The 12,251-nt window shown below is 32.5% G+C and overlaps 1 protein-coding gene across 1 annotated transcript in view; it reads right to left on the bottom strand.

Moving 5' to 3' along the window:
- LOC149790401 (uncharacterized) overlaps positions 1-12,251 on the bottom strand; it is a 263,333-nt gene that overhangs the window by 183,577 nt on the left and 67,505 nt on the right. The window lies entirely within an intron of this gene.

Here is a 12,251-nt window from a genome sequence, read left to right on the forward strand (position 1 = left end):
ACTTGACAAGTGCAAGAGATATTGGATACCTATATTCATAACAATGTCAACAGCTAACGCTATGGGATGTGATGGTGGGCATGATTACAACAGAATCATTGATTTCTGCAGTTCTGTATAAAAAATGAAATTGATGAGGTGGTACTTTTCTTTATGATTATGCCTTTTGCACAAGGAATGTATAGCAAGAAATTGTATAGGAGCTGATGAAGTACAGTACATACTTGCTCAAGTTCAACTTCAAACTACACAGACACAAGTTTGTTAGGAGTAATTAAGTAGAACAAACAATGTGGACCTGTGGAACATTATGCAATGGCAGAAACTAGATTATGGCATTTGCAGTAGGACTTGATTTAAAAAAAAACAAAAAAAGAGTAAAAGCAGTATTCAAATTTATGGCTTGCAGTAACTGTGAAATCCAAGAAAATGTGTATGCCATTAATATATTTGATCACAGTTAATATGAAACTAATAGCTCTCAATAGCATAATACATGTTTTCATAACTCAAAGACAGTTGCATTCAACTAATTAGAGTGTATGCTAAACTGATATAATCACATAACTTTTTGAAGTTGTGATGGGTCTGATGCACAGAAGGGAAACAGGAAATAAGAATGATGAACCACAGCAGCAATATTACCCTTCCCTATTTCTAACATTACAAAAAATAGCCAGCAGAAAAAGGACGAATCCCCACAACCAAAGCCATTACAAAATTTACAATCAACATTTTGTGAAACGTTGATCACAAACTTGACAGATACTGCCTTTCTTCATGTGTAATGCAACATCAACAAAAAATGAAATTGGTGTGGGAAGCTGAATGAGAGTGCACTTATCATATTAAAACCAAATGACCTTGACCTTTGGACTTCAGAATAAATCAAGTGGTGCTCTAGCCCATGAGTAGATTACCTACTGAACATGATAAAAATTATGTCCAAGAAAGTTGAATTATCAAGCAAAACATAAACATTAAAATGTCAGCTCCAGTGTCCTTGATCTTTCACCTCTTGGTCTTAGAATCATCAGGGAACTGCAAAAAGTCGCCTGAATAATACTGAATCTTGACAAATATTGGTCTTAAACATCATTGGGTGCCTTTAAAACAAGATATAGATGGTTCATCACATTATAAGCAATGTAATTTCTCCCTTGAACTGAGAACAGTGGCCATTTGTCTTACGCATACAAATTAATCTATGCTGATCAGGACATCCAACCGATTTCAGTCAAAAGCTGGAATAAAATATTTGATAACATTACCACTGTAAACAGAAGAATCAAACACCACAGTTTCAGATCCAGTAAGTGATGATTATGGGATATTTCTTTTAGATCACTTGTCCCAGATATAAATAAATTGTATACCAAATGATGGAAACAGTCAAGCATATTGTTTATTATAAGTATACAAATGTATTTAATTTCAAACTTCACAGATCCACTTAAAAGAGCAGGCATACCTCTTATTTCCCTCTAAAATCAAGTTGCCCACAATGTGCGAATGTTGTTGTTATTTTATTAGTCACTAGCGGAATTTGTAGATTGCATGACATCACTACTTTTGGATCATTCACGAAAAAAAGATTGGAATTATGAGCAACTACAGCAACTGAATTAAGAGGTGTTACCTGTTAATTCTAAACTGACTATCTGAACATCATTTAAACCTAGCATCTTGATTATTTCAAAGAATGTAATGTCAGATAGCTTTTATAACAAATCACTTCCATCTGTCCAAACTTAAGTTAGATTCAAAGAATGGTGAAATTTATTAAAAATGGCAGCATTGGGGATTTAAAATATGGGGTCAAAATTTTGATATAACTGACAAGAAGTGTTCCTCTGTCAACTGACACTGGCATGGTACCCACTCAAGTCAAGGTTCACCCTTCAGAGAGTATGTAGGATTCAGGTATGTGTATCCTATACGTTATCAATATAATACCACCTCATCTTTGAAATTTCTAGGTCACAAGATTCCAGTGGCGGATTAGAAGTTCTGAAGCTTCATTATTGTGTTTTCATTCCACATATTTTGCCAAGTATATAAAACATGCCAATTTATAAAATAGTTTAGTGAGCATATGGAATCTTCCCTTTGGAGATGGGGGAATTCTGCACAGCTTGGCTGCTTTTATCTGCCTTTTCATTAGTCTTTAAAAACCATTGCAACTTAGCAACCTGACAGATGGAAAGTGCTATTACTACAGTTTATCCTCCCACCCCATCAACACCTTCAATGGAAAGGGGGTGTATTATAGTCACATTATATAATGCTGTATACAGATGAGTAATCTGACTTGTATGATAGTGTATATAGGTATATTACAGTCACAATAAATACTGCGGTACACAGATGTATCATTTGAGTTACAAATTTATTTATTTATATTATAGTCACAAAAAATACAGCTGTACATAGATAAGTCATCTGAGTTACAGGTGTATTTATTTATATTATAGTCACAATATATATGCTGTACACAGATGAGGACTTGAGTAACAAATGTAGTGATGTATATTATAGTCACAATACTGCTGTTCATAGACGAGTCGTTTGAGTTACAAATGTATTTATGTATATTATAGCCACAATAAATACTGCGATACACAGGTGAGTCACTGGAGTTACAAATGTATTTATGTAGATTATAGTCACAATAAATACTGCTGTACACAGATGAGTCATTTGAGTTACAAAAGTACTGATGTATATTATAGTCACAATAAATACTGCTATACACTGATGAGTAATTTATCTTCATTTAAGTAATTCATCCATATTATAAAGAGGGATCACAGCTGTGTTGGTTGACATTAATTGTCAAAATAAATGTTAATGTACATGAATAAGTAATTTATCCTTCCCATAAAGAAAAATCAGATAGCCTTAAAATGTTCTGGCCAATTTAACATGTAGGATATCATGGTATCATCTGAGTGGTCCAATTCAGCAGCCAAACAATAGGCAGTAAACATAACCTATGCTATACTTAAAAATCCATTTCTATGCCAAAGGTAGTATAAATGCTGGGGAAATGCTGATGGTTCAATGACTCCTCCTACAGCTCAAATATTAATATACTGCCACTAATGCTGACCTGCTGACCAGTGGCTAGTTTTGAGTGTAAAGTAACAACAGTCAGGTTGGAGTGTAGACTTTTCAGAACAAATTTAAATACTTTCATAATTGCCAAAATTTGACTAATAAATTATAACTGTCATTAACTTCAAAATGTATCCAATTTTCATTAAAGTATGTATGTATGTATGTATGTATGTATGTATGTATGTATGTGTTATTAGTGTTAAACTTTACTTAAGCACAATAATGGCTATATGGTACCAATTAAAGGTAAGTTAATAATGGTCAAAAAATGTAAGAATTGCACAAACAAATTCCAGATAAAGAACAACATGAAGGTTAAAGGTACAAGTGAAAGATAAAAGGTAAAAAATGGTAAATTTCGGTAAAAAAGTAAAGAATATAAAATCCATACAATGTATTATATTTTTCAATATTGCACTATTTTTACTGGAAATTACGACTCTGATACCTATTTAAAGGATGTGAATCTATCCATGCTCTGGAAATCCATTAACTGCAATAACCAAGGTGAAGAAATTTGTGTTTGTGTGTGTGTGTGTGTGATAGGATTTTTAACGTAGCTTTAACAATTTTTCAGTCATATCGCTACAATGTCTGCAGTGTGGCAGTTTACAGTGATGTCTAGCACTGGGGCATCATGCCACAGACACATTGCATGATGTCCCACCCAGTCACATTATCCTGACACCAGGCCGACCAGTCCTAACACTAACCTCTTAATGCTGAACACCAAGTGCGGTAGCTGTTAGTACCATTTTTGTAAGTCTTTGGTATGACTTGGCTGGGGATCGAACCCATGACCTCCCACTTCATTACAAATTACAGGATGTTTGAAAATGAATTTGGTTTTGAAAAATATTTAATACTTCCCATACACCGGGTAACATTTTAGTCATTTTCATTGTCGCAGTCGCAAAGTTTTCAAACAAGTTGTTAAATATCTCATCATTTACAGGACAAAAGTTGCATTTTAGTCAAATATCTGAAATGTCTCAAAATGTTCAAGGGTCATTCATTTAAGTTATAGCATTTATCTGTGTTTATATTTACTAATTCTGTTCCTGTAATATTTATTCTACTTTATCCAGAGTTCATTTTCTTCCCTCACCTAAAAATGACATCAGTTGTACAGTAAATCTTAACTCATGTTGTCAAGTTTAATATACACACTTACTGAGTTTGCCCTTCAAGTCGTTCTATTTAAAACTGTGTTACGCATTTAACATTTCCACTGGTTTAAAATAGTAGAGATCTTGCTGTCATATTTTTCCCCATGGTAATGAAAGCACCATCATCCTTGTGAGAGAAATCACACCTTGTTATCAATAACAGTTTCCCGCATTATATGTGTGACAGTTTACCCATATGAGAAAGCAATGTGGGATATGTCTACATCACATGAATGCACTTGGAGATACTATAAATGATGTCATTATGTTTATACAAACACGAACATCTGTAATATTTCTAGCATTTGAATTAATGAAAGGACAAATTTTTCCAGTTTATAAACAGAAATCATTTACAAGAAATATTTGTTGTAAATTAAACTCTCTATACATTTTTTTATAGAAAAATGTTTTTTTTTCTACAGCAACATCCATACTGATGATCTGCCTAAATTTATGACAACTTTTTAAAATTAGAACTGAAAGAAAACAATCCCAGTATAAAGCTTCGGAGTCATATTATTAGACTTTTTGGACAGAAACTCAGCGACCCCTTGTTCTTGCCTGACTACTGAGTGGAATTTAATATCTGACCATTATATATGATGGATTCTGTTAATCTAACCTTCACATGGCTATATGAGTGATTTGATTTAGAAATATTATCCACCCCTGGAGGTTGCGGGGTCAGGAACAGAGACAGGAAGAAGGGAGGTAATGAAACTTTGAAAAGAGGAGTCAGAAAAGCTTGGAGAAATATTGTAATGTATAGTAAAATAATGTATAGTGAAAATGCTGCAAGGTAAGGAAGTTATGAGTGAAAATCAAAGTCTGAAACTTGTTACAGTATACCTCACATGATAAGCTATTGGGGGAGGGGGATTCATTGCAAAAAGCTTTCCAAAATGAAACTTTGCCCAAAGAAAATTGAGAATATGGGGTGGGCAGGCATCAAGCATGGACTTTTATTTGGAGAATTAACAGACAAAATTTAAATGCAAGTTGATGAGAGTTCGAATGTATCTCACATTTTACTCGCTGCCTTTTTCTATAGCTAATGCCCTTCCCTTTTTTTATAGCTCAGATTAGTTTTTGATTTACAGTAAGGAATACAATACATTTGTAATTGATACTGTATTCATACAATGGATTCTACTGTAACATTACCCTCCCCAATGAATAACATACAGGTTTCAAATCATGCTATCTTGTAACCAAGAGATGTACAATACAATACTGTGCATTGCAACTTGGATTAAATTTAAATATAAACAAAAATGTGTCAGATTGTTTTTGCATGCTTAAGATAGTTTGTATTTGCCCATTTATTAATTGCATGTAAGTACAACATTACTATTGTCACAATAGCAAAGCCTGAGTAATGTGTACCCTAATTATATCAAATACCTGACTGTTTTTACTGACAAGAATTAAGGCATTAATTATAGCTGTCACTGAGTATTCAAGTTACTTGTGCTCATGTGTGTGTGTGTGTGTGTGTCTGTGTCTGTGTGTGTGCATACATACACATGCAAACCTACATAAACACATTATACATACAGACATACATATCAGACAGTAAGTCCTATCTTTAAGTATTAATATGTATAAAAACTTACCCCCAAGATATAATTCCAATTAAAAAAATCCCAAAGTAAAATACTGATGATTATTAATTGCCAACTTAATTCAAGCTTATGGTTTACCAATATATTTATCAACTTGTAGACTGTTCCAGGATGAGAGTGAGATGTATGCACCCAATTATATGTATCTCATTTTATACAACTTTAAAAACTGGCTTCATTTCCACACAATTTAAAATGAAAAGCCCTACAAAGTAAAAATTGCATTTTTAACAAATAAATTAAGCATCAACACTACTAAATGACTGAATCCATTCAACTGTTTCATAAATTTCATCTATATAAACACACTATTATATACTCTTTTGTGTTTATTATCACATTGTTAGCTATGTCAAATTCTGTCTAAACATGTCAACAACACCCAAAACTCCCTTGCCTTCATTTAACAGGAAAGAGAGTACAAAATGATTTCTTCACCCATACCAGTTATATTCTATAAACTGAAATTTCCTGTCCTGTCAAGATAAATTGATACAACTTGAACCATGGCCAGTGGACTATCTTTACAACATATATGGTAGGTACAATAATGAAGTCAAATATGCTTGTTCAAATACCACTCAATAATTTATTGCAGAGTTTCTCTGTTTGAAAAAAAAATCAATTTAAAGTCTTGAATTCACTCATGCCTTATCTCTGAAAAAGGTGAAGATCTCCCAGGCATAGATCATAATTAAGACAGCGACTAGTACCTACAACATCACCTATAATAAAATAACATACTAATGTACACATAAAATAAAATCTAAATATATCAGCATGAATTTGTTTTCTATGTCTTTGTCTAGTGTAAACATTTCGATCAATCGTTACAGGATATTAAACCAAAGAATTTAAAAGAGAAACTGTTTTTCTTTTTGATTATGTTACCGAGATTATTCACGAAATAATGCAGTTTTGAAAGCACTTCAACAGAAACGTATTTCCAGTGCTGCCATTAACTATAGAAGGCTTCTCTGGGTAAACATGTTCTATGCAAGGATATGAGTTGCAACAATGAAAGTAGCACATAAGAAGGAGTCTCAAATCAGAACTTCATCAGTTAATAAAAACATTTTGGAATGAAGTTTACAATATGTTAATGTATAAGCATACAATATTCCTTTCAATAAGTGCACTAAAGTAATGCCAAATCCTGTAAACCCTTAGTGATTGAAATATATGTAAACTGTGTGTGCCATTAAGGCATATTGGAAAGATTACAATAAGAAATAGTATGATGGATGACTGCAATGAAATGTTATGATACTGAAATCCACAATTCCTGGGGTTATGTGGTCAGTATGAATTTTTTTTTATCAACATGTTTCATGTACTGAATTGCATATAAATGGCTATTCTTAGGAAAAAATTCCCACTGCCTCCATGGAGGGAGTTAATTAAAAACATGTAAATTGGCACCATAAATTGTTATTATGTGTGTTTGTAATTTATCTAAATAAACTATTGTAGTATGGGTTCTATGCATACCAATGAATCAAACTACATTAATTTACATTATGTACAATAATTCTGGTCATAATTGAGTGTACTGTATACACTGCTGCTGAAAATTCAGAACTTTATATAAATGTTATAATACATCTGTAATTTTCCTTTTTGTGAGGAAAAAATCTTAGTGATTGATATGGGGCTTATACTGAACATGCTCACAAGCTGAGCCCAACTGCAAACTGCACAGACCTAGATCTGCCATCTCATAATTCACCAGCCAATCTAGGTCTATGCAGTTTGTTAGGAGTGATCAGCAGAACAAACAACATAGACTCTGATGGGCCAGCTCATTATGCAATAACAGATCTGGGTATAGGTTGTTTGTATTTGGACTCAACATATAAGAAAGTGTACACAGTAAATATCAAGCCAAGATAAATTTGAAATTATATAAATTAGATTGTAAAAACAACATAAATTCAAAATTTTATATTTTAGATCGTAAATACAACAAATGACATAATCATTCTTGTAAAGTACCACACAGTACCCCATGGTGTGCCAATTAATTAAAATAATTTAATATGGATCAGAAAAATTACATGATCAAACATTTAATCTTCCATGATCAAATATACACAATTGAAGTTCTTTTTAAACTATTTAACTTTCTGGGATGAAATATTTATCATAAAGTCACATATGAATAGAAGTTTCCACTGAAAATATACTTTCCTTATTTATTACAACCCAGCTGCCAACTGATGACAAACTAAAACAAAATATGCAGTTAAACTATTTAACATTCCAAGACACACACAACTTAACCAATTATACCAGGATGACACTATTTAAAAAAATAGAGGAAATATCTCCAACTGATTAAAATCAAGGAAACCATCATCTACTTTAAGTTTTAACAAATTTGCTGCATTACAGGTTACTCCATTTGTATGGGAAAATATGAACGAGTTTTTCAGATGGCATACTGTACGAGCTTGGGGGTGCAGTAAATCCATCTGACAAAACTCGTTCATCTTTTCCCATACAAATTCAGTAACTTTTTATTATATGCTCATTTTTCTTATTCTACCTATGGCTTAATTATATAAACAAAGTACACTTAAAAAAACAAAGTAACTGAATGTATGCCGTATTCCAAACTAAATATACATGCACAGATTCATCATTACACAACAACATTATTAATGCGCACATAATTCCGCACAGATAAATTTTAACTTAGTCGCACGCAAGACATAACTTTTGAAAGAAAATGGTGTTTTGGTCATCCGAAAATTGAAATTTAGATTCATATTGTGAATGAATGCGCATTGCAACAACTTTTACATCTGATCTGGAATGAACAGATTTTGGTATATTTGTCGATTCTACGAAATTTCTTGTTTATGGACTGGATTCATTTGTGCATATTCTACATAAAATACATCCAATTGAAGTAGCAAGGGAGAAGCATGTTGACATCTGCAAGTGTGTTTCTGTTCTGTCATTGAATATTTATAATCATAATGTGGGAAAGATAGGAAGTCTTTCAATTGCAGTTATCAAAAGGACGCTATGGAATTTAATGTTTTTTTCATTTTGAGTGCAGTAAGGAGGATGTAATTACACTTGGAATATAGCTAAAATTACAGTAGAAATGTGTAATCAAGCTTGAAAACCCATGACATGGATCATGTAATTCGGATTTACAGAACTAAGAAAGGAAATTCAGGATGTAAAACTGTAAGTATATTTTATGCCATTCTTATTACCAGCTAAAGAAGACAATTTATGTCTTGTCACTTGCATGTTATTTTAAAGTACCCAGCACTTTTATGAAATCTGGCATCTCACGCCTAAATCTGAAACAATGTATCAAAAAAGCTAACACGGAATGTGGCAAAGCAGCTGGTTTGTGGTAGTCCATGAAACATCTGCTTTAGTTCATTCAGAAACAAATGTAATCAACCAAAATGTAAACTGCCTACTATGTGAGTGTACATGATTTGTTTACAGAAAGTGCTATCTGCATCCATTGTTTGTTTACGAGAGAAAGTAGTTCCTTTATGAGTGCAATATGAAGTTGCATGCGAGTTCAGCATCGTAAAATACTGAACGATTCTGACCGTGCTAAGTTAACGGAGGAAAAATGAGCATATAATAATGATTAATATATAATCTCTGTGCAATTTGTAGAGGAAGGGTTTTATTTCAAGTTTGATATGTTATATCTATACCATAATTTGTAAAGGGAAGTTTTTATCTAATGTTCTGATAATATTTAGCTGATCCCATCTGCTTTTAAAGACAAACAAAATCACTTTAAAGTGTATTTTTTACAATGATCAAAATATGGTTTAACCTACAGCTGTATGTCATCTAGCATGTCCGTCAGCATAAAATTACAGAATGTCATCATTTCACTACATCTGTTTAATTAAGGAGCAGTTTCTCCATCAACATCACATAATGGAATGTCATTCTTTACCACATGTTAGTTTAATGAAATATCAATTTCTCTCTCAGCATCACATGATAGGATATCATTTTCACCATATATCAGTGTCATGAAATATCAGTATCCCTGTCAGCATAACATGACAGAATGCCGTTCTTTACCATGTGTTGGTTGAATGATATAACTGTATCTCTGTCATCATCACATGACAGAATGTCATTTTTACCATGTCAGTGTCATGAAATATCAGTATCTGTCAGCATCACATGATGGAATGTCATTTTTACCATATGTCAGTGTCATGAAATATCAGTATCTCTGTCAGCATCGCAAGATATAGTGTCATTTTTACCATATGTCAGTGTCATGAAATATCAGTATCTCTGTCAGCATCACATGATAGAATGTCATTCTTAACAATATGTCAGTTTAATGAAATATCAATATCTCTGAAAACATCACATGTTGGAATGCCATTTTTTTGTTATTTAATGAAGAATCATCTTAATGGTTTAATCTCTGGATAAACAAATCTGAATTCCCAAACTTAAAAATTCATTCAGAAACTAATAATCTGAATACAGGAGTAGGTAGTAGCTAAGTTGCTTGACATGTAGTAAAATTACTTGTGTTGGCCAAAGCCTTAAAATCATAAAACCAAATAGATATTATCTTTGAAAGTTTGTTAACATAAGGTATGATAACATGTAGATTAGGTGTATTAATTGGATTAGAGACTGAAATGTTCCTCATTGCCTTATTTCATTTCTATGTGGGAAGAAAAAATATTTTTAATTAGTCTGAAGGTGTTCAGATTTTAATTTTTCTTTTGCAGCAGGAAAATGTTTGTAGACAAAAAAAATCATATTTTGTATTTCTTCATCTTTTCTTTGTTTAAATCTTGTTTCTTTCTTTAAATATCATTTTTTAAAATATTTTACACACATTACCACACATAAGAAAACTATAAGATTATTCCAAAAGTCTAATTTTCCTGAGACTTTTACTAACAACATGAGGATTCAGTTTTAAAAGAAATGAACACTTCATTTCACTATTATGTGTCAAAGACAGTAGGGTAATCTCAAATCGCTATTGGCTATATCAAACACAGCATTTTATGCCTAAGAAATCTTGCAATCCAATAAAAGTAGTAGCTGTTGTTGTTGTTGTTATGGAGCTTTATGCTATTTTTCAGCACAAGATATGCTATACATGGCAGCTTGTATAACTGGTGGAGGAAGAACCCGGGAAACCCAAGGAAGAACCACCAACCCACAAGAAGCTACTGCCAAGTTTTCTCACATACCCGAGACTTGAACACATGCAGACAGTAAACCTGGACCAATTTACACTTTAAACCACTCAGCCACTTGAGGTCCCAATAAAAGTAGTAACTGATGCTATTAAATATAATAAAAATACATTAAAAAGATTACACCTTTTACTTTTCCTTCTCTACTTTGATTGTATGCATATATGGGAAGCCATTGGGAGGCAAATGCTAATTTAATCTGAAGGACAAAGCAAATATTTCAACAAACTTAAAATCTGATTTTAGAATGAGAGACAGAAGGACAGCCTGAACTTTTCGTTATTATAACTTGAGTATGAATATTTTAAGTGCAACAATAAATTATATGTAAGATCAGTTCAATATTACAACTGACAGCAATTGTCAAGTAAAAGATTTAAGCAAAATTTCAATTTTAATATACAATCCTACCTACCTTAGTATTGCCAGACCAGTTTACGTCCCAATATCAACTCAGAATTAACAGAACTGAGCTTAACCTCTCTATACCACAAAACATCCTTGCATGGCAAATTGTGATTTAGAATTCAATTAAATGACTTTGTCCAAGGCATGCTTACAAAGAGTATATATAGTGTTACAATTCTTTGTACAATAGGCCTATAGTAAGCCCCACATGCTCATTTGGCCTCACCCAGGCATGCTTAACCTTTTCTTAATATTAAAAATGTAAACAAATGGAGATCATTGTTATCTGAGTCTATTTTATACTCAAAATTATAGGCAGTTGCGTGTAGAAGGGAAACAATTCCAAATAATACATGCTTTTGTTGCATATTACTACAATGCCTAATACACATGTGGCCACAGGTAAATCTAAACACTACCGTACTGATGTGCTTGTAACAACCAACTTAAGTAACAACAGCTTAAATTTTTAATTCTTAAGAACTTAAAAGAACAACAAGCAGATTACAGGAATTCATGTTTCCTACTTTTTGTTGAAAGTAGGAAAGTGCAGTTTTGTTGAGCAAATGGCAAAGTGACAAGTGATCAAGTAAATGAATTAAGGTACATTTGAAAGACACAACTGATGACATAGAACACTGGCAATGAAATCTACCTAAGATCTCATCAATATGAACCTGCACACAAACTGTGGA

The sequence above is a fragment of the Sinohyriopsis cumingii genome, chromosome 10 (assembly GCF_028554795.1).
Source record: "Sinohyriopsis cumingii isolate HCF-2022 chromosome 10, ASM2855479v2, whole genome shotgun sequence".
NCBI classification, from domain to species: domain Eukaryota; kingdom Metazoa; phylum Mollusca; class Bivalvia; order Unionida; family Unionidae; genus Sinohyriopsis; species Sinohyriopsis cumingii.